We start from the raw sequence: 25,265 nt of genomic DNA on the forward strand, positions 1-25,265 counted from the left end.
CAACAAAATCATTTACCTGTAACACAATTTGTGTACAATCGATGTTTGAAGATTAAAAATTCTAAATACTGCTGAAACACAACTATTTGAAGAAACAATATTGCATGACAGCCAGTGATCATCAGCAGTTTCATACCACTTGAAAATGATATGTTATTTGCCAAACAATTAAACAACTCCTGGAACCAAAATATGTTAACACGTGGAATACTTACAGAATCATATTTCACAAAATAGAAGCTTTTGTTCTGTAATACATTCTTCCAATACTCGCTAACGCTGTTGAAATGCGGAATTTCAATGAAGTGCTTAAAACACAGCGGAATGCAACTGCTCTTGTCAACGATCTGGGTGATGTGACCACTCTTTCTTCTGATACTGGAGTATTGTAGAGAAGATACACGGTTTGTTATATGGCATGTCGATATGTTGTCCTTGTCAAGTGTGCATATATTTCCATTCCGTGGTGTTTTAATCACTTAATTTAAACTCCACATTTGCACTCCGTATTTTAAAAACATTTTTAGTCGTTTGAGCTGGAATACTTGCCTTGTTTGTTAAAGAGCTATACGAGAGAGCATCTATGAAAGGCGCTATAAAAAAATCTGATTAAACTAAAACTATAGTTTAAAATACGAATGCGAACTATTTCATAATAGAACGCAAAAAGTGGACGGTCAGTCTTAAAACCTGAATCTTCAATTCATGACTTACTGACTTGAATTCATTTCACGGACATGTAACGAATGGAGGTAAAGGGAATGAAATCAGTGAAGCAGCAATGGCTTAAAATGAGATCTGTGAAACAACCCTCCGAAATGCTCTTCACTGATTTCTAGTGCAGATGGGCTTCAACTGCGAGTGGAAGAAATTCATAAGACAAGTTTCAAAATATGCATGAAAATCAACTGCAGTGAAACTAGAATTATATAAAATACACACATCGAAATATTTTTGTTTTGTTTGACCAAATTTCTGGCTGGTTTGTCGCCGCCTGTCACGACTTCCTCTTGTGTGCAAACATCTTCATTGCAGAGTAGCACCCAACGTACTCTGTTATATGTTGGATATATTCCAGCCTCTCTCTTCCCATACAGCTTTTACCCTCTACAGTTAACTCTAATGCCATGCACGTTATTTGCTAACGTTTTAACACGTGTACTATTATCCTGTCACTTTTTCTTATCAGTGTTTTCCAAATATTCCTTCATCTGAAGATTCTGCGGAGAACCTATTTATTTCTTATCTTGTGAGTCTACCTAATTTACAATAGTCTTTTGCAGCACCACTTGTCAAACGATTTGGTTGTCTTCTTTTTCGGTTTCCCACAGCCCATAAGTCACTTCCGCACAACACTGTGCTCCAAACGTAGATTCTCATAAATGTCCTCCTCAAATTAGGTCAATGTTTGTCATTGGAGGCTTATTTTATCTCCAAATTCCCTCTTTGCCTGTGTTAGTCTGCTTTTTATGTCCCCCTTCCTTAGTCTATTTTGTGTTATTTAACGTTCAGGTAGCAAAATTCATTTACGTCGTCTGTTTCGTAGTCACAAATTTTGATAAGGTAATAAAACAAATTAACACTCTGTTAATGAAACTTCCTGGCAGATTAAAACTGTGTGCCCGACCGAGACTCGAACTCGGGACCTTTGCCTTTCGCGGGCAAGTGCTCTACCGCTGCAGAGTGAAAATCTCATTCTGGAAACATCCCCCAGGCTGTGGCTAAGCCATGTCTCCGCTATATCCTTTCTTTCAGGAGTGCTAGTTCTGCAAGGTTCGCAGGAGAGCTTCTGTATAGTTTGGAAGGTAGGAGACGAGATACTGGCAGAAGTGAAGCTGTGAGTACCGGGCGTGAGTCGTGCTTCGGTAGCTCAGATGGTAGAGCACTTGGCCGCGAAAGGCAAAGGTCCCGAGTTCGAGTCTCGGTCGGGCACACAGTTTTAATCTGCTAGGAAGTTTCATATCAGCGCACACTCCGCTGCAGAGTGAAAATGTCATTCTGGACTCTGTTAATGAATTACAGAGTTCAGGACAGATGCAGACCGACCGGACAGGCAGAAATATAAATAATCAAGGAGGAAAATATGGGCAGGATTGCTTTTGGTATAAGAAATAGATTTCTCAAAACAAGGTCTTCGATATGTTTTACAATTAATTGGTAACACCAGTTTTGATGTATGGCAATGAGAAATCGATTTTTATCTGAATATCACTTAAGAAATCATGATTTCTCAGCGAGCAGTAGAGACACGCAGTAGTGAATTGCGAGGAGAGACAGGAAAACAAACAAATGCTTTATTTCTCGTGGTTAATATGTGGTCCACTTATTGCTATTAAGAAAACGATACATTCAGGAGGATATGAACAACTTTTACAGTACTGCGTCTGCGCACAGACGACGAGTGGAAGTAACAGTCCTGAAGTAGTCTGGCCTGCAGGGATTCCCGAAGTGAACCCAGTTGAAGAGCTTTGGGATGAGCTAGAATACTGACATCGCTCTACACTCCAGCGTCCAACGTCACTACATGCCCTGATTTCGGATGTTGAGGAATAACTGACTACCATTAGTCCACAGACATTCATAAACCTCATTGAAAGTGTCTCCAGCAGAGTTCAAGGAATCATTATGGCGAAGGGTGAATACACCTCATACTAATATCCACTAATAGGTGTCCAAATACTTTTGATCAGGTGGTGCGTAAGGAGGTGTATGAATGACAGATAGACCAAGTCTGCTCTTTTCTGGGTTCAGAGAGATGAGAAAAGATGGAGACGACAGTTTTGTGGAAGAAGGGTAGCTGACATTAAAAAAATTCGGGAGCAACATGCCTAGGTATTGCTAAAGGACGTACTGCGTGGAGAAATCTACAGGAGGCCATTATCAAGCAATGGAAGTCAAATGGCAGGATAATTGTGTCGATAAGGTTATTGACCGCGAAAAACAAAGACTGAGGTTTCATATGCAGTCAGTTCTAATTTCGCCTGGAGTCACTCAGCAACTCGTACTCCACCGCAGACTGGCAGATTAATTCTGGAAACCACCCCCAGGTTGTTGTTAAGCCATTTGCCCGTTATACTCTTTCCACTAGAAGTGTTAGCAGAGCGTCATATGCAAAAGGATTTCTGTGGACTTTGGAAAGGTGGATAAATGATCTGAGTCGTGCCTAGATAGTTGATTCGATAAGAGCAGTGCTCGTGAAAGGAAATCCAGCGCCTTAATCAGTGTGACACCTTGTTGTGCTGTAAGACTAAAGCTTAAAATTTTGAAGGACATGTTAACATAAAGAGATGAAAGTGAACGGTATTAGTTTGAAGTTTTCTGTGACTGTCTCAGACCAAGCAAAAGACTGAAGGGAATTTAGGGTGCGGCTCCAGCTCTCGGCTGATACAGATCTACAGAGCTTCAAGTTAAGTGTTTACTTTTTCCTGTCTTTTTCTCGTAGTGTAGTTATTAAATTTCCTATGTGTTTTTCTGTTCAAGAGGTTTAATCTCACGTTTTTGTAAGAGTAAAATCATTCAGTCTGTAGCGAAGTAGCTGCTCATTTATTTTGTTTGGAAGACAAACGTCCCTTCGTTAAGTAAGCCAGTCAGTGAGGCTCAAACTCTCGGCTGACAGAGATCTACAGAGCGGCAAGTTAAGTGGTTATGTTTTCCTGTCTTTTCCTCGTAGCATATTTACTAAATTTGGTGCGTGTTTCCGTTTAAGAGGGATAATCTCGCATTTTATAAGTGTAAATTCGGGCAGTTCTAGTGCAGTTTTCATTTCTTCTGAAAAAGCCAGGTACAGTCGTGGACAAAACGAGCGAGACCCCTCGCCTTTTCGTTATGCTGATCCGCACGGCTTCAAAGTCTGCTACACAGCATAACAGGCAAGGCGACGAAGTGCTACCAACATACTATGCACAGGCGTGAAATTGACAAACTATCTGAACTTTTTTAGGTTGTTTTCAATAATTTGCAAGACTATATTAATGCTGATTAGTGTGTTAAATACAACACGTAAATATAAGACAGAACTGAAAGAAGAAACGCTAATTGGTATGAACTGTACCAAAAAAAAATGAATTTCAACTTATCGAGATAACAACTGTTTTAGTAAGACAAAGAACCCCAGATAGTTACGAATTAGCAAAATATTATCCGCATTCGGCCGCGAAACGGTCTTTGTCAACCTTCAGACCAGTCATACTGGATTACCGTTGCTCACCTACCATGAAAGTGTGCAAATTTAGCAATGCGTGAAGATTTATAACGAAATTCAGTTAAAAATCATTCAGTGCCACACTTAAGTCAATTCCATTATTGACAGAAGCGGAAAAAGTAGGCAGTAACATGTATGAAATTCTACAAGAGTGTCATATTGACATCCACAGGGCGCCAGTACAGAATAAAGGTAACGATAAAACGTATTGGGGGCACGAGAATTTCTTAAAATTGCTTTACTGATATTCTACCTGCCTACATCGAGATTAGAACCGAATACAAACCAGACCTTCCTTTCACTACGCTAGCAGACAACCCAGGCAAACAGCCCTCTATTATGACTCCAGACATGAATAAGCCGGCAATTTCGCAATGAAAATGACAAAATGATCTGTAGTTACTGTTGCATAGAGATTTCTGGACTCAAAAACATAAATTTTCTTCCTTTATGTCACCGCTTATGTGACAATCATTCGGGATGTTTATAGAAATAACAAAATACTGTTATTAGAGAGTAAATTTAGTAGGATAATTTTGTACCACCCCAGGAAATAAACGACTACATAGCTGCCAAACGTATTCTACACTGTTTCGAATTCTCCACGAGACTCGCCACAGCCAGAAAACGTTCATTAGCCGAAGTGTTTCTTAAGCTAGCTAGCAATGGGAGTGTTCGCACTTCTAAAACGCGGTGGCATTAATACTGGGATGTGAATTACCACGTGTATAGGCAAATGGATTCCATTTGCATTCCTGTAAACGTGATTTGGATCGAAAGCGTAGCTACGATTAGTATGCTGATGTATCGACTGCAACTAGAACGTTTCGAATAGAGAGTAGGGGGTGTTATTTTTGCGGCCCTTATCTTCAGTAGTTGTCGTAGCTGTTTTCGTTGTTAGGATTTCGTCACCTAAACCGGTAAAAACGGAACCCTACTAGTCTCACTATCTTGACCGTCTATCGGTCTACCCAAACCTTAAAACCCTTTTACCTCCAGAACGGGTGGACATAATAAGTGGAAATGTATCGCACTTCTTGCGGTAACCGGTCCCTTGGTGATGTAAAAAAGTGAGCTTCTATGTCAACGCAAACTAAAGATACGGGCGTTTATGTAAAGAAAATTTACGCGAAAGGTCAAAAAATGGCTTCAAGAACTATGCGACCAAAGTGCTTAGGTCATCAGCCTCTACACCTAGAACTACTTAAATCTAGCTAGCCTAAGGACATCACAGACGTCTATGCCCGTGGTAGGATTCCAACCTGCGACTGAACCAGCCGTGCGGTTCGTGACTCAAGCGCTTGGAACCGCTCGGCCACCGCACCCGGCGAAACCCTATTCACCTCATGTATAATGATAATATATACTGTCTAGTGAACTGTATTCCCCAGCAACTCAGATCGTTTGATCACGGAACTTTTACGAAGCTACATTCAAACTTTGTTCGAAGTCGTCTGCAATATCCATTTATAAACACCCTAGGAACGTCGTACGCGATATCTACTTCTGAAACGCTGGCAGATACTGCAGTACCATAACAAGTAGGTAAGAATTTATTGTTATTGGTCCATGCATGACACTTTATTTCAATATCAATTTAATGCGCCTAGGTGTTCGTATATGGCTGAAACTAATGAACAAAAAGTAAATAAACAGCAAACAACTTCGATGTTCAAATCAAATGAAAGTCACATGTCGCAATTACAACATAATTTCGTTGTTACATCTACATGACTACATCAACAGGATTTCTTTGCAATCCAGACTTACGTGCCTGGCAGAAGGTTCGGACTATTTCTCTACCGTCCCACTCATTAATAGTGTGCGGGAAAAAGGACCACTTAAATCTTTTCTTGCGAACCTTGAATTACAATATTACTATGGTTTCTTCGTGTGTAAGTTCCCGAGGAAATAACGTTTTAGCATTCAGAACAGATGTTGGTGAATGAACTTTCGTGAAAAGATCTCGCGGCAACGAGAAACGCTTTTGTTTTCATGAATGTTACCCCAACTCGATTATCAAATCTGGGACCCTCTCTGCCCTATTTCGTGACATTGCAAATCGTGCTACCGTTCCTTGGACTTTTTGCGTGCACAGTCAATCACGTCTGTCAATGATATTATAGCAATGGACGGACAAACGTAGTGTAGGCAGTGTTTTCAGTTGGCCTGTTGCGTATTCTGAGTGTGCAGCCAATAAATCGCAGTCATTTGTTTGCCTTCCTCACAAAAGTATGTTTTCGATCGTTCCAGTTTAAGTTTTACTGGGTAGTGAGATGAACTGACAGTGCTTCGACTTGTGTTTTGCCATGTAACCGAAAGTTAATTATTGTTATTGGACGCAGCTTTCGTGTTTAATGTATTCCTCATTCAACAGAGTACACTCCTCCTACACCACACATAACTGTTTCAAAGTATTAAATAGTTACTGATGTTACCAAGTTGCAGTGGTCATCTTAACTTGCCGTTTTGAAACAAAGGAAAATATTCTAGCGAAATGTAGCAACTAAGAAGCGGAGTATCCAAATAAACAAACATTTCCGGTTTAAGTAGTTGCAGTAGGTCTACTACACAGTAACGTAAATTAGGAGCAAAGTCCATTAGTAGATCGTTATCAGGAAAACCAGCTCTCATAATGCAAAGTGCCACTACAAGAAAGAAAGTTTCCAAACATGTCAATGAATAGTCGAGGAAAGTGGACGCATTCTGTCTACTGAATCCCAACGCCCGTCACTTATGAGGGGACACGCCAAGTGTCATACCCCGATCTTGCTGAAACTTCGCTCAGTGAAAGAGGGGACAAAATAAGCGAAGATGTGTCTCGGCTTATCTGCTTACACTCTATCGCTTCTGAGAAAACGACGGTCAAAGTTTTCAATGCGCTGTTGCTTTAGTGTAGATACCTCTTAGCGGGTAAGGATTCAACTGAAGCGGTAGCTCTGCGGCTACCATAGCGACTTCGGAACTTTGCGCTGCGAGTTCGAAACCCAGTTTTTCCTTTTTTTTCCCCTCACACTCACTGAATTATCTACGGATGTTCATTCCAATTTATGTTGAAACACTGTTGTCGTTATTCGTCAGTTAATTTACTGTGTAAAGAAATAAGTTAAAAAGGGAACACACAGTGCGTAGTGGGGCGATCACTCTGTTGTAGAAGTAATTCAGAAGCCAAGATCGCTTAAATACTGTTTACTGGATAACCGGTTTCAACACACTAAAGGTGCCATCATCGGATCTGAATGCAGATTAACATTTACAAACCATTTGGATATAACGATACATGAGGCAGACCAGATGATTTTAGATCAGCTTGTCTCATTCGTTTATTATTTTTTAATTCATTAATTACATATTAAGTTAATTGGCGAATAATGACAACATTATTTCAACATAAATTAGAAAAAAACGTTCGTAGATAATTCTGATAGAGAGGGAGGAAAAAATAATATAAAAAAGCCAATATGGTCTCGAACACGGGAATCAAAGTTAAGAGGGAACGACGGTAGCCACTGAGCCACCGCTTCAATTGCGTTCTCGGCTGCAGAAGGTATCTACACTATAGCAACAAACACATGTTCGCTTATTTGGCCTCTCCTACACTGAGCAGAGTTTCCGGACAATCAGCCTATGACACCTGGCGAGTTCCCCTCGTTAGTCGAGTCGCTTCTTACGCCCGGCGAGAATCATGTATGCCTTAGAGTAAACTGCGCCACTTGGAAACACGGCGAGCGGGTATAAACGCGTTTTCCTTCTTACAAGGCAACCTTCTACAGCTAAAATTCACGAAGTGTTCTTCAGGTTGCCTCAGATATTTCAGAAATGTTTCTTGCGTTAGGCCTGCCGCATATGCAAAACGTAAACATTTCATTTCATGTAATATTTATCAGGATAAGACATGACAAGAGTGGACCAGACCCTTCTGAGAAAAATTACAGATTCTAAGTTGCTCCACTATGTTATGAAACGGGTACCGGCTTGCGATCTCTCATTTATGCCATCGATTTCCGTGTTACACATACTTGGCCACTGCGTTGTGGCTGCCGCGTGGAGGAGGCAGTCTGTTTCCTGCTAGCGCTGTTTCTGCAGCAGATATTAACCGCGACGAATCATTCAGTCAACCCTAAATGGCCCATCTGGCTGAGGCAGACAAGGGCGCTATAATAGCACTCCATGCAGAGGGATCTTCAAATGGCTATATATCAAGAACTATGGGTCTTCACAAGTCGACGGTAGCCAGGTGGATCAGATGAAAGGAAGAGGGTGGTATCCTGAATGGAAGGCCCCATGGCCGACGCCTCAAAACAACAGCAGCTCAGGATCAGCAGTTTCAGTGAGAACCACCCATTTGTCAACGCACGACAAATTCAGGAGACTATGGGTCTCAATGTTAGCAGTAAGACCGTCACTCGTCGTCTAAGGGAAGGTGGACTGAGAGCAAGAAGCGCTGCTGTGAAAGAGACATTGACAGTTTCCCACAGAGAAGCTCGCCTTGCTTTTTCTGCTGAAAATGTCGACAAACCTCTCCAGTTTTGGAGGCGAGTGATTTTCACGGACGAAAAAGATTTTTCTACGGCATCAACCGGAAAAGTACTTGTTTACCGGCCTAAAGGTGCTAGGTATAATCGAAAATATATTTACAGTTGCCGAAGGAGTGGCAGGGATTCGGTAACGGTATGGGCATGGATATCGTCCGAAGGGTGTGGGCTCCTGTGGGAAGTGGAAGGAAGATTCGATGTGCGCAATTACATATCAATTCTGGAGAACGTGATGTTGCCTTCTGTGACAGCAAGATTTGTCGATAATCAGATCATGTTCCAACAAGATCGCTCGCCTATTCATATGGCACGTGTGGTTAAGAGGTGGTTCGACGACCATAGTAATATTACTGTAATGGAATGGCCACCTGAAGGAGCTAACATGAATCCCATTGAGAATATTTGGGCAGAAATGGTCAGAGTAATACGAGAAAAGGGACAGTCACCGTCGACTCACCGACAACTTTCTGATGTGATTCATGACGCTTGGAATGAGTTACTTGAATCTCCTAGCTATGTGGCTTGAGTTGTGGGCTCCATGCCCAACAGACTTCGAGCTGTTGTGGAAGCCGAAGGAGGCTATGCGCGATACTAAGCAGCATCAGCAGAGGTGTTTTTTTTCAGCCCTTCACCAATCAGCTGCAACAGCTGTTTCAAGTTTTCTTTTTCAGACGTATATTTTATATATTTTCTAGGAAACGCAGTAAGAGGAATGTGGACAAACAAATTAATTCACAGCAAGATATGTAATATTTAATTTGATTTAATTTGATAAGAGAAGAAATACTCACCTTATATATTCATGCAGTCTCTAAAAAATACATGACACACGTGTATATGCAAAAAGGTTAAAAAACAATTCAGCACAAATGAAAAATATTGAGGAGAAGCTCGCCGATGAAGGCGTAATTGGAGAACAAAGGTTGGGCAAAAAGGAGAGGTAAGGAGGCCCGAAAAAGCAGAGAAAAATCAAATACCCAATAGACTTTGAGTCGTTGTCGCAGCAGAGGGCGGTTGGTATATGCGATTCGGAGCAACAGTAGAAGAATAGTTCTATTTACTGATTTTTGAGGCTTTATTTTGTGACGGCTAAACAGTGCTGCATCATGAGACCCACTATTTGTCCACATGCGGCTAAACACCAGAGGTGTAAAAAATTTTGAGAGGTGCCGAAGTTCTCTAGAAGAGTAAGGTGTTTTAGACAAGAAGATGATTTTCAGTTCATTTCATTTTAACCATTCACACCATGCTTTGACATTCTAATCTTCGATTTCATTTTATTATTATGTATCTTTTCTTCAGTGAAAGTCAACGGTAGTAAGTTTCAAGATATGAAGAATAACTGGAAGTTTTTAATTTGTGGAATAGCGTATTTAACAGTTAATATTTTCAACAAATCTGTAGTTATAGGACATATTAAGAAGCAATTCAAAAATGGGATTGTGGAAAGATCAGGTTGGTCTCTAAAGGGTAACGACGGTAAAATAGCAAATACGAAACTATGGGTAACATCTGTTGTTGATGGTGAGGAGCCATAATCGATATGCCACTATTCCGTACTTGTATTTCTGAAGTTTATCGTCAATCCTAGGACTGAAACCGATACTCTGTTTTACGTAAAGAATATAACCTTCAAAATTTATTTAACAGCGCAGAATATTAAATCATAGTTTATAGATCAGGAACCTAATCCAACTGCCTTTAATTTTTTCCTCACGGATGACATTGAGACAGTAAATAACAAGAGAAATAACAAGACTCTCAGAATCAATACAGTGAATTCAAGTGTCCAGGGGATTCAGAAGTTTGCTATAATAGCGAATAATTCCTTTTACTGACTCCTTCATGCCTACGTTTTCTGTCAGACAATGTTTGAAACTAGGACTAGCAAGGTAAACAATTTTTCCACAAATTGTCAAATTGGAAGTCAGAGAGCCAGTTACATAAATTACGATGACAACAAACGTTTTTCAAGTAAACTGATCACAGGAGGCATCCAACGCATTTATTGTGTGTTACATGCACAGTATGTAAACTGGCAACGCCACCAACACACAATACCACTAACAAGGGAACATCCCCATCGCACCCCCCCCCCCTCAGATTTAGTTATAAGTTGGCACAGTGGATAGGCCTTGAAAAATTGAACACAGATCAGTCGAGAAAACAGGAGGAAGTTGTGTGGAACTCTGAAAAAAATAAACAAAATATACAAACTGAGTAGTCCATGCGCAAGATAGGCAACATCAAGGATAGGGTGAGCTCAGGAGCGCCGTGACCCGTGGTTAGCGTGAGCAGCTGCGCAACGAGATGTCCTTGGTTTAAGTCTTCCCTCGAGTGAAAAGTTTAATTTTTTATTTTCAGACAATTATTATCTGTCCGCCCGCACGTCCGGTGCGAGGTAACTGCGCCGTAGTATGATGACGCTACACCTAAACAAACATCGAAACACATGACGTCAGTCGACTACAGCGCACTTTGGACGAGAGTGCATTAAATACGTGAGATGCATTCCGTGGGCAATAGGAATCCAGCAAATATAGCTCGCGACTTCAATAACAAGGTCAATGAATATTTTCCGAAATGTAAGGCATCGGAAAGTTCCTTAAGGGATCGAACGATTGTCGAACATTTGTATCATTATTTCCTACATTTGTTGATAAACAGTACGTGTGGTGATGGTTGTCTGAAAATAAAAAATTAACCTACCCACTCGACGGAAGACTTAAACCAAGGACCTCTCGTTCCGCAGCTGCTCAAGCTAACCACGCGACCACGGCGCTCCAGGGCTCACAATATTCTTGATGTTGCTTATCTTGCGCATGGACTGCTCAGTTTGTATACAGGGCTATTACAAATGATTGAAGCGATTTCATAAATTCACTCTAGCTCCATTCATTGACATATGGTCACGACACACTACAGATACGTAGAAAAACTCATAAAGTTTTGTTCGGCTGAAGCCGCACTTCAGGTTTCTGCCGCCGGAGCGCTCGAGAGCGCAGTGAGACAAAATGGCGGCAGGACCCGAGACAGCGTATGTCGTGCTTGAAATGCACTCACATCAGTCAGTCATAACAGTGCAACGACACTTCAGGACGAAGTTCAACAAAGATCCACCAACTGATAACTCCATTCGGCGATGGTATGCGCAGTTTAAAGCTTCTGGATGCCTCTGTAAGGGGAAATCGACGGGTCGGCCTGCAGTGAGCGAAGAAACGGTGAACGCGTGCGGGCAAGTTTCACGCGTAGCCCGCGGAAAATTGGCTCGTGCCACAACTGGAGACCGACAGCGCCGACTTCATCTTTCAACAGGATGGTGCTCCACTGCACTTCCATCATGATGTTCGGCATTTCTTAAAAAGGAGATTGGAAAACCGATGGATCGGTCGTGGTGGGGATCATGATCAGCAATTCATGGCATGGCCTCCACGCTCTCCCGACTTAACCCCATGCGATTTCTTTCTGTGGGGTTATGTGAAAGATTCAGTGTCTAAACCTCCTCTACCAAGAAACGTGCCAGAACTGCGAGCTCGCATCAACGATGCTTTCGAACTCATTGATGGGGACATGCTGCGCCGAGTGTGGGAGGAACTTGATTATTGGCTTGTTGTCTGCCGAATCACTAAAGGGACACATATCGAACATTTGTGAATGCCTAAAAAAACTTGTTGAGTTTTTGTATGTGTGTGCAAAGCATTGTGAAAATATCTGAAATAATAAAGTTATTGTAGAGCTGTGAAATCGCTTCAATCATTTGTAATAACCCTGTATTTTGCTTATTTTTTTCATAGTTCCACACAACTTCTTCCTGTTTTCTCCATTGATCTGTGTTCAGTTTTTCAGTGCCTTTCCACTGTGCCAACTTATCAATAAATCTGAGGTGGATGCGATGGGGTGGTTCCCTTGTTAGCTATGAAACAATTGTAGCAAAACGGAGCATCCTCGTTATCCGTGTGATGGATAAGACGACTAATTCGCAACATAAATGTCAATGTAAGCATCAATTTCTGTTGGAACGTGCTTCCTGGACCAAGACCTACGTCTTCAATGCAAATTATGTAGCAAATGTAATTTAAAGGACATAAAATTAAAGGACATAAAAACGTCGAGTGAATTTACTAACATAATTATGAACCACTCACGAACATAAATCGATGGTCACATAGTTGTCAAAAGTATTCTACAGTATTGCCATTGTCCATTAGATTAGCAGCAGGAAGAAAACGTTCGCTCAGCTGTGCTGAGGTATCTTGCACTGACGAAGCTCGCGCTTCGTAGACGCCACAGCATCGTCTGCCACCATTTCATGGGAAACGAAATATCTCAAGTGTACAGTCTTAGACATAAAAACTGACCGCCGGCCGGCCGCCATAGAGACGAAGTCCGAGTCGTGCACTTAATGTGGTCAATAAAACTGACCGCCCCTGACAACTCTAAGTCCGGCCGTCTGCACAGTCTGGTAACACTGTTAGATGCAGAAGTATTAGGACGAAGTGTTGTCTAATTCCGAGATGTTCTCGGATTGTGTCAGCCTGTGGTCTAGTGGTTGGCGGCACGGTAGCTCAGCGTGTTCGGTCAGAGAGTTACGCGCCCTCTGTATTAATAAAACTCAGTTAATCGATCATCAACGAACTTAAACGGATGTCTTACGACATCCACCCCGAACAGACGCAACGAACAAAAGCGAACAAGATGAGATTTTAAAAAAAAAAGTGGTAATCTTCGTGCATTCTAAACTTATGGTCGCCTCTTCGAGTCAACTTCTTTTTTTTTTCTTTTTACCACATTTCGGTCTAAAGTTATGAGTCTGATTGACCATCGAAGATAATTCGCTTAACATTCTATCCACCAGCAATAACAAGTATTCCAGAAACAACTCCGCAGGACAGCTCGTGGCTGCGTCGCGATCATAACAGCTTACGCTCGAGCGTTTCCTCGCGCTGCAGCGGCTACCGGCCACCGGCCAGACGCCACCCGCCGCCTGAATCCGGCGCCGCCCATGTGAACGCGGCGCCACGCTGTCAGTGTATGTATCAACAGTCATTTTCGAATTTAAAGTTCTAGTTATCATCTTGCAGTTAAGCATTCGATTTTGCATACTTGAAAATCATGAACTACAGTTAACCATTGTAAAATTGAGACGCAAGTGGAAAAAGATGTAACATCTGCAACATAACGTTTACTTTTGGTATAACAGAGGGGTGAATGCAGAGGAGGCAGCGAGAAAGATTTGAACTGTGTTTGGAGCGAGTGCTTTTGGGAAAAATACGCCAGAAAAAGATATTCGTGTTTCAACAATGAATGATTTTTCACATTAAGGAAGTCTCGAATACTATTATTGAACGTCATCAGTTCACTCATCGAGCATTCTTATGCAGTACTGTTACTAGTGACGTGTTACGATGTCTTTATCGTTAACTTCCTAAGAAGAAATGAAACGCTGACCCCACCAAAAGACTTAAACTCGATGAAAGAGTAGTGTGAACATAATATTTTACATCTGATAAATCCAAAAGTGTGTTTTGGGCTACGAATTCTGCCCCCAGGGTGTGTGCTACACAGCTGGAATTTGTTGCCAACAACTGAGACACCTTTCGGTCGCAGTGTAAGAAAATCGAGCAACAAATTTCCATCACCTGTGCTACTGCATGATAACGCACTATGTTTATTTGAGAAACAAAACTATACAGGAGATTGATAGGAAAGTCGTCTCTCAGGCACTTGTATTGATAGGGAAGTCCTCTCTCAAGCACTTGTCCCTCTCGACATATATTTGTAAAATTTTACCTTTCCCGCCCTTTATCGATCAACCGTCAAGGCAATTCATTTCTAGACGAAAATACTCTTAAAACTACTCTGGTTTAATGACATCGCTAGAACCAGTAGGTTTCTACAGGCGTAGAATTTGTAAACAACTTTGGCATTGTCAGATCGTTTTAGATATCGTGAAAGAAAATTCTGCTGCTGATTAATTTCTCTTTGATAATTACTGTTGCGTTTATGAAACTAATGGAAAATGCATTTAAAATATTCACTGTACTAATACAAATTAAATTCAGCTTACTACCGAAACATCACGACGGCAGTCTGCGTTAATAAAGTATTAAGTGTCTGTGAGACGATTGAGCCTATTTTAACACGAATTAGTAGGATATTACCGACTTTTGACTTCGAAAAGATCTGTATTTATTTCATTTCCTGTACCATTTGTAAGTGTTATGAAAATGTGACATTTCATAGATAAAATTATGTATTCACAGCAACAAAAAATGTGTCGGCAGAAAACGAAAGTGGCATTAAGAATTTGGCAGTACCGTAATGTTTTCGCTCTGACACTAAGGGTTACTGAAAGTAGCAAGACGAATTTTGCTCGAGCGTTGTCTTACGATTCCCTTATTGAGTTTTTATCTGCCCGCTTGTAGCTGTGCTACGAAAGAATTAAAAATCTGGCTTTCAGCGAGTCTCGAAAGGCGAACGAAAGCAGCTTGCACGTGGTAGCTAAGCTTGTTACCTGGGAACTGGTTTTTTCCTAAAGTGGGAAGACATCCTTTTTTGGTTGAATTGTTGGCAAATGTCAGTCAGACGTGTGCCGTTGGTCTAAGCGTTTCGGTGTGCTGAATTTGTACCAATGATTTTTCTACAGGTTTTTTCTGTCCCAAATAGAGAGTTGAAGTCTCCCATTAGTATTTTCACGTCATCTTGGTGAATTTTGCTCATAGTATTTTCGAGTGTGTTCCAGAATTTTTCGACATTTTCGGTGTTTTTCTTATTTTCGATGTTGGTGGGGACACGTGCATTGATGAGTGTATATTTTTTACTGTGGCTCTGAACGAGCATAGTCATAAGTGGCATGTTGCTGGGCCGGCCGCGGTGGCCGAGCGGTTCTAGGCGCTTCAGTCGGGAACCGCGCAACTGCTGCGGGCGCAGGTTCGAACCCAGCCTCGGGCATGGATGTGTGTGATGTCCTTAGGTTAGTTAGGTTTAAGTAGTTCTAAGTTCTAGGGGACTGATGACCTCCGCTGTTAAGTCCTATAGTGCTCAGAGCCATTTGAACCTTTTGATTGTTGATGGGTGTGATTTCTTTGACAGAGTTGATGATATATCTGTGTTCGAGAAATGCAATGCCGAAGATTGGTACGCCTTTCGCTACCTTTTGTTGTATTTTGCTCTTGAAGATGCAATGGTTTCCCTAATGCAAGGTTTCATTGTCAGTTAGTCGTGGTTCTTGAAGAGCAAGGATGAGAATTTTTTGTCGGTCGATTTCTTTTGTGTGATTATTTAGTTTTCGTGTTTGGATCAATGTATCGATGTTTACTTTTAAATGCATGTTTTTTGGTTGTAGGGAAATTTACCAGCGATCTTCGATATACTCTGCTGTGCTAACCTGGACTCCCCATAATACGAAAATCCAACTGCCGCCTGTAGACAGCCGGCTTGTGTACCACCTGGGGTAAAGTTGACTTTGCTTGCATAGTTCATGTTTGCTTGTGTTTCATTGGTTTGGCTTCGGTGATACCAGGACTGGACAGGACCAGAGGGTGTTGAAGCCTTTGAAAGCAAATATTTTCAGCCAAGCTCATTGAGCTAACAGACGGTGACCAGAGTAGCGGTGATTTTCACTCAGACGTGTTTGGAATATGGGTTCAGCGGATTGAGTAGCCGTTCAGGATTGTGTTAGTATTTGGTTCACCCCTAGTATTTGATTTCCTCGGTACCACCCATATGGGGGAGGGTTTCCCCTATGCGCCACACGCGATTGTTATTATTATTATTATTATTATTATTATTATTGTCATTATGTCATCAGAAAATCCGATATGATGTATCTCCCCACCACTGAAATAGATGTATATTGTTCGATTATTTCCACCACATAAATGTGGGTTATAATTACGTTACATTGCTGCTAGTAGACATATTTCTCACTTTTTCTTAGACAGTTGCTACCTGTTACTCCATCAAAGGAATTTCTGTGCGCAGCATTGTTGCAATACAGACGTTCAAATTATCCGATTTCTGTAATATCATTTTGATATCAGATCGTTCTAATCGGATTCAGCCAGGCAGTCTTAATGTGGATATCCGACTACGACTCTCTCGTATGATAGACTGGGTAAACCACATTCTTAATAGGACTGTTGAATATAGATCACTTATCTATGACAGGGCCTCAATTCTTAAACAATGTGGAAAATAATAATCCAATGTGCTTATTACAAATACGTTTTTAAATATAAATATATGAACTAACGAGATAACAGTTTATTTACAGGAGCAGAGCCCCATCCATCATAGCAGAGCAGTGCGACATTGGTTTCAGGGCCAAGAGAGGAAAAATGCTGTTGCCGTTTGTTCCACGATTACCAAACATCAACCAGATTGAGAATATGTCGGCAGAGGTAACAAGGCCATTGCCACGTGGATCTACAAAAGCAAGCGACCTTTGGACAAATTTAGAAAACATATGTTGGGAAGTAAACCATCACGCTACACTGTCGACGACTTAATGAAATCAATTGCCCTGAGCCTTCGAGAAATCTTACGTAATGATCGTGGATGTGTTTTTTACTAAAAATATAAAAAAATGTTCAAATATGTGTGAAATGTTATGGGATTTAACCTCTAAGCTCATCAGTACCTAAGTTTACACATTACTTAACCTAAATTATCCTATGGACAAACACACACACCCATGCCCGAGGGAGGACTCGAACCTCCGCCGGGATCAGCCACGCAGCCCATGACTGCAGCGCCCCAGACCGCTCGGCTAATCCCGCGCGGCTACTAAAAGTATACTCATCCACAAAACTCATGTGGACAATTATCTGATAATCGGTCAAGCTTTGCATTGTCGCAGCTCTTTAGCATACAAGTCCATTTACTTTCAGTCTCCTCCTTACAATTCTTGCAATGCAAGGTAATTGAGAAAAACTCATCCACTCGACGCCAACTGAGGAACTGACTGGTGCATGTGTTGTTCAACACATAGTAGTTGTCACCCTCACTGGAATCAATGACTGTGTGTGTGTGTGTGTGTGTGTGTGTGTGTGTGTGTTTTCATGTTCATGCACAATCTGAATCAGTACTATTAACATTAGAGAGACAACCAACAATAAATATTGCATCAAATATGACTGTAAAGTATTTTAATGTGATGAGAAGTTACAAACTGAATTTTCACCCAACCCACGTCCTGCATATTACGTTAAGTAAGATGTATTAACTCCATAGCATCTTTAGCAGAGACAGTGCGCTCTTGTTGTCGAGGCTCGCGACAAGCGCAGCGATCAGCAGTGCCCAATGCCGCCGCGAGTTGTTTATGTTGGCTGAGCGTGGACACTGCAGTGGACGCTTCACCATAAACAGAAAGAAATCACCTTGGCTCTGACTGCAGTGAGCGGATATCACTGCCTGCGTGTTCTTATAGTAACCAACGTGAGACTCTACTCACAGGTGCCATGGAGCGATTGCAACGGGTATCAAGTCATTAGTATATGAACCAGTGATGAAATGTCCACTCTATTTGAATCCCAAGAAAATAGGAACCTTCTCACAAAGGAATGTGAGGTGATAACAAAATTTATCCAACATACAAAAATTAACCGCAGGGCTTTCATGTATGCAATAGTAGCGCACAAGGGAATATTATGTCTTGGAAACGTATATTTCATTTCCTCTTCTCATATTAACGCCCTTGTTTTAGAATGAAGTGAGAAAATAACAAGAAAAACTTAAGTTCCTGAGAAGCATATAAGTCATTTCCTCCTCTCATATCATAACTTTTGTTTTAGTATGAGGTAAAAAAATAAACAGTTTAGGGTTCTGAAACATAATATGACACCAGATTCTTATCGTAGGCGCTATCGGAACCGCAAAAAAGCAGGGAGCTATCCATTCTTTTGACCAAAAGTCTGTTTCCTTTCATGCATTGCTCACGCTAGGAGATTCTTATTTAAGGACTTGTGGGTATCAAGTTCTTCAGCAGAACAAGCCTTATGTTATTGTGCTAATTACGGTATGGAAAAAATGCAACAAAGACGAGTTGCCCCGGGAGCAGTGATGGTATTTGCACATGTCTGTATTCAGCAATGACTGCCAGCTGCCACAACACTTCACAGAATCCTTGCTGCAGGCAACACAACTGTGCGTGCACTTCAGACTTCATTCAGTAAGACGTCAGGAGATGGGTGTAAACGTCAAATTAACCTTGCTTTCCAAGTCGTATTCAATCCAGAATGAGGTGTTATTAAGGTAGTTGAACGTTCTAGCAATTACACTTCTATAATTCCCATATGAGTATTCCGATAGCCTAAGAACACGTTAGTGTGAAACCATCTGGAACTGCATTAACATCAAACGGCTAGAACTTGAGACAATACGTGGACTCTTCCCTTCGCTAGCTGACCTATTACTGATATTTAGGATTCTCTCCGTCCTAGGCGTAATGGATATGGGACTTCAGAGGCGCTTTCCGTTATTCTTGACAAACATGAGAAAATTGTAATCACTGCTAGTTACAACTGCGTGATGATAATGGTTCAGGTTATCAGTAGTTGTGGTGGTGTTATGCTGTCAAACTGCTTACAGCAACGTTAATGGTGGCGCACATAATTTAGCGCTGACTACCTACTTAAGTAAAGATAGTGTTGTGGCGTCGTCGCTTGTCTTTATTTGGCCTCAGCTTGAGCAATCCGATTTAACAAACATAGTACTACATTCGCGGGCTGCTAATGATATAGTATGACTACAGAGATCATCGTGCGGGTATTACATTAATTCTGCAATGAACTGCTAAAAATACTACCCTCAGCTAAGCAGCTGGAATTACTCACTACACAGGTACTCTATGTTGCACTTGGTTAAGTGATCAGTTCGCTGCAGACCTGCTTCTATTGTTTGTAAATGCTTGTATACTTCAAAAATGGTTCAAATGGCTGTGAGCCATTTCTCGAAGGCGTAGGGGAATTTATTTCATTAAGTCGTCAGCAGTGTAGCGTGATGGTTTACTTCCCAACATATGTTTTCTATATTTGTCCAAAGGTCGCTTGCTTTTGTAGATCCACGTGGCAATGGCCTTGTTACCTCTGCCCACATATTCCCTATCTGGTTGATGTTTGGTGATCCTGGAACAAACGGCAACAGCTTTATCCTCTCTTGGCCCTGAAACCAATCTCGCACTGCTCTGCTATGATGGATGGGGCTCTGCTCCTGTAAATAAACTGATATCTCGTTAGTTCATATATTCATATTTAAATAACGTATTTGTAATAAGCACATTGGATTATTATTTTCCACATTGTTTAAGAATTGAGGCCCTGTCATAGATAAGTGATCTATATTCAACAGTCCTATTAAGAATGTGGTTTACCCAGTCTATCATACGATGAGAGTCGTAGTCGGATATCCACATTAAGACTGCCTGGCTGAATCCGATTAGAACGATCTGGTATCAAAATGAAATTACAGAAATCGGATAATTTGAACGTCTGTATTGCAACAATGCTGCACACAGAAATTCCTATGATGGAGTAACAGGTAGCAACTGTCTAAGAAAAAGTGAGAAATATGTCTACTAGCAGCAATGTAACGTAATTATAACCCTCATTTATGTGATGGAAATAATCGAACAATACACACCTATTTCAGTGGTGGGGAGATACACCATATCGGATTTTCTGATGACATAATGACAATAATAATAATAATAATAATAACAATCGCGTGTGGCGCATAGGGGAAACCCTCCCCCATATGGGTGGTACCGAGGAAATCAAATACTAGGGGTGAACCAAATACTAACACGATCCTGAACGGCTACTCAATCCGTTGAACCCAAAATCCAGGCACGTCTGAGTGAAAATCACCGCTACTCTGGTCACCGTCTGTTAGCTCAATGAGCTGGGCTGAAAATATTTGCGATCAAAGGCTTCAACACCCTCTGGTCCTGTCCAGCCCTGGTATCACCCAAGCCAAACCAATGAAACACAAGCAAACATGAACTATGCAAGCAAAGTCAACTTTACCCCAGGTGGTACACAAGCCGGCTGTCGACAGGCAGCAGTTGGATTTTCGGATTATGGGGAGTCCAGGTTAGCACGGCAGAGAATATCGAAGATCGATGGTAAATTTCCCTACAACCAAAAAACATGCATTTAAAAGTAAACATCGATACATTGATCCAAACACGAAAACTAAATAATCACACAAAAGAAATCGACCGACAAAAAATTCTCATCCTTGCTCTTCAAGAACCACGACTAACTGACAATGAAACCTTGCATTAGGGAAACCATTGCATCTTCAAGAGCAAAATACAACAAAAGGTAGCGAAAGGCGTACCAATCTTCGGCATTGCATTTCTCGAACACAGATATATCATCAACTCTGTCAAAGAAATCACACCCATCAACAATCAAAAGGTTCAAATGGCTCTGAGCACTATGGGACTTAAGAGCGGAGGTCATCAGTCCCCTAGAACGTAGAACTACGTAAACCTAACTAACCTAAGGACATCACACACATCCATGCCCGAGGCTGGGTTCGAACCTGCGACCGCCGCAGTCGCGCGGTTCCGGACTGAAGCGCTAGAACCGCTCGGCTACAGCGGCCGGCCCAGCAACAAGCCACTTATGACTATGCTCGTTCAGAGCCACAGTAAAAAATATACACTCATCAATGCACGTGTCCCCACCAACATCGAAAATAAGAAAAACACCGAAAATGTCGAAAAATTCTGGAACACACTCGAAAATACTATGAGCAAAATTCACCAAGATGACGTGAAAATACTAATGGGAGACTTCAACTCTCTATTTGGGACAGAAAAAACCTGTAGAAAAATCATTGGTACAAATTCAGCACACCGAAACGCTTAGACCAACGGCACACGTCTGACTGACATTTGCCAACAATTCAACCAAAAAAGGATGTCTTCCCACTTTAGGAAAAAACCAGTTCCCAGGTAACAAGCTTAGCTACCACGTGCAAGCTGCTTTCGTTCGCCTTTCGAGACTCGCTGAAAGCCAGATTTTTAATTCTTTCGTAGCACAGCTACAAGCAGGCAGATAAAAACTCAATAAGGGAATCGTAAGACAACGCTCGAGCAAAATTCGTCTTGCTACTTTCAGTAACCCTTAGTGTCAGAGCGAAAACATTACGATACTGCCAAATTCTTAATGCCACTTTCGTTTTCTGCCGACACATTTTTTGTTGCTGTGAATACATAATTTTATCTATGAAATGTCACATTTTCATAACACTTACAAATGGTACAGGAAATGAAATAAATACAGATCTTTTCGAAGTCAAAAGTCGGTAATATCCTACTAATTCGTGTTAAAATAGGCTCAATCGTCTCACAGACACTTAATACTTTATTAACGCAGACTGCCGTCGTGATGTTTCGGTAGTAAGCTGAATTTAATTTGTATTAGTACAGTGAATATTTTAAATGCATTTTCCATTAGTTTCATAAACGCAACAGTAATTATCAAAGAGAAATTAATCAGCAGCAGAATTTTCTTTCACGATATCTAAAACGATCTGACAATGCCAAAGTTGTTTACAAATTCTACGCCTGTAGAAACCTACTGGTTCTAGCGATGTCATTAAACCAGAGTAGTATTAACAGTATTTTCGTCTAGAAATGAATTTCCTTGATGGTTGATCGATCATGAGCGGGAAAGGTAAAATTTTACAAATATATGACGTGAGGGACAAGTGCTTGAGAGAAGACTTCCCTATCAATACAAGTGCCTGAGAGACGACTTTCCTATCAATCTCCTGTATAGTTTTGTTTCTCAGATCAACATAGTGCGTTATCATGCAGTAGCACAGTTGATGTAGTTTTGTTGCTCGATTTTCTTACACTGCGACCGAAAGGTGTCTCAGTTGTTGGCAACAAATTCCAGCTGTGTAGCACACACCCTGGGGGCAGAATTCGTAGCCCAAAACACACTTTTGGATTTATCAGATGTAAAATATAATGTTCACACTACTCTTTCCTCGAGTTTACGTCTTTTGGTGGGGCTCAGCCTTTCATTTCTTCTTAGGAAGTTAACGATAAAGGCATCATAACACGTCACCAGTAACAGTACTGCATAGGAATGCTCGATGAGTGAACTGATGACGTTCGATAATAGTCACTCCTTTGATTTCTGTTGTTTTGAATTAGAGCATTCAGTACTCATACACCAGACTTCTGAACTTTGCTTGTTGAACGCAAATATCGCATGATGGTAAAATGGTCATCTATCACATATGTCAGTAGTCGAGACTTCCTTAATGTGGAAAATCATTCATGCCAGAACGCTCTTTGTTGAAACACGAATATCTCTTTCTGGCGTATTTTTCCCAAAAGCACTCGCTCCAAACACAGTTAAAATCTTTCTAGCTGCCTCCTCTGTATTCACCCCTCTGTTATACCAAAAGTAAACGTTGTGTTGCAGATGTTACACCTTTTTCCACTTGCGACTCAATTTAGCAATGGTTAACTGTAGTTCATGATTTTCAAGTATGCAAAATCCAATGCCTAACTGCAAGATGATAACTAGAACTTTAAATTCGAAAATGACAGTTGATACATACACTGACAGCGTGGCGGCGCGTTCACATGGGCGGCGCTGGATGTCAGGCGGCGTGTTGTGTCTGGCCGGTGGCCGGTAGCCGCTGCAGCGCGAGGAAACGCTCGAGCGTAAGCTGTTATGATCGCGACGCAGCCACGAGCTGTCCTGCGGAGTTGTTTCTGGAATACTTGTTATTGCTGGTGGGTAGAATGTTAAGCGAATTATCTTCGATGGTCAATCAGACTCAAAACTTTAGACCGAAATGTGGTAAAAAGAAAAAAAAAAAAACCAGTTGGATGCGAACAGGCGACCATAAGTTTAGAATGCACGAAGATTACCACTTTTTTTTTAAATCTCAACTTGTTCGCTTTTCTTCGTTGCGTCTGTTCGGGGCGGACGTCGTAAGACATCCGTTTAAGTTCGTTGATGATCGATTAATCGAGTTGTTTTATTACAGAGGGCGCGTAACCCACTGACAGAACACGCTGAGCTACCGTGCCGCCAAGCACTAGACCACAGGCTGACACAATCCGAGAACATCTCGGAATTAGACAACACTTCCTCCTAACACTTCCGCATATAACAGTGTTGCCAGATTGTGCAGATGGCCGGACTTAAGAGTTGTCAGGAGCGGTCAGTTTTATTTGACACGTTAAGTGAACGACGACGGCCGGCCGGCGGTCAGTTTTTATGTCTAAGACTGTACGCCAATGTGTTTCATTCACATATCTGTGTGGCGCTGAAGTGTGGTTATGGATAATACGTATGCTCAGATTGCGAATCTAACATCATAAATAAGGAGAGGGAAATGAATTAGGCGTCCTTCGTCTTCCGTAACATCAAATATAATTTAGTTATTCTATCTTAAATGAACTGCGCAGAAAATCATTCAGCAGAAGTAAATAATTTGTTAGCAACGTCAGATGATATTAACAGCTCGCCGGCGTGGGTTAGCCGTGCTTTCAACGGCGTCATATCGCGGATCGCACGTCTGCTTGCGCCGTCAGTTCGAATCCTTCCCCGGGCATGGATGTGTGTTAGGTTAGGTTGGTTTAAGTAGTTCTAGGTCTAGGGGCTGATGACATAAGCAGTTTGGTCGCATAGTTCTTGGAGCTATTTTTTGACCTTTCACGTAAATTTTCTTTACATAAACGGCCGTATCTTTAGATTGCGTTGTCATAGAAGCTCACTTTTTTACACCACCAAGGGACCGGTTACCGCAAAAAGTGCGATACATTTCCGCTTATTATGTCTACCCGTTCTGGGGGTAAAAGGGTTTTAAGGTTTGGGTAGACTGATAGACGGTCAAGAAAGTGAGACTACTAGGGTTCCGTTTTTACCGGTTTAGGTGACGAAATCCTAACAACGAAAACAGCTACGACAGCTACTGAAGATGAGGGCCGCATAAATAACACCATCTACTTTTTATTCTAAATGTTGTAGTTGCAGTCGATACATCAGCATATTAATCGTAGCTACGCTTTCGATCCGAATCACGTTTACAGGAATGCAAATAGAATCCATTTGCCTATACACGTGGTAATTCACATCCCAGTATTAATGCCACCGCGTTTTAGAAGTGCGAACACTCCCATTGCTAGCTAGCTTAAGAAACACTTCGGCTAATGAACGTTTTCTGGCTGTGGCGAGTCTCGTGGAGAATTCGAAACAGTGTAGAATACGTTTGGCAGCTATGTAGCTGTTTATTTCCTGGGGTGGTGCAGAATTATCCTACTAAATTTACTCTCTAATAACAGTATTTTGTTATTTCGATAAACATCCGGAATGATTGTCACATAAGCGGTGACATAAAGGACGAAAATTCATGTTTTGAGTCCAGAAAGCTCTATGCAACAGAAACTGCAGATCAGTTTGCCATTTTCATTGCGAAATTGCCGGCTTATTCATGTCTGGAGTCATAATAGAGGGCTGTTTGCCTGGGTTGTCTGCTAGCGTAGTGAA

This window comes from Schistocerca cancellata, chromosome 4 (assembly GCF_023864275.1).
Source record: "Schistocerca cancellata isolate TAMUIC-IGC-003103 chromosome 4, iqSchCanc2.1, whole genome shotgun sequence".
Classification (NCBI taxonomy): domain Eukaryota; kingdom Metazoa; phylum Arthropoda; class Insecta; order Orthoptera; family Acrididae; genus Schistocerca; species Schistocerca cancellata.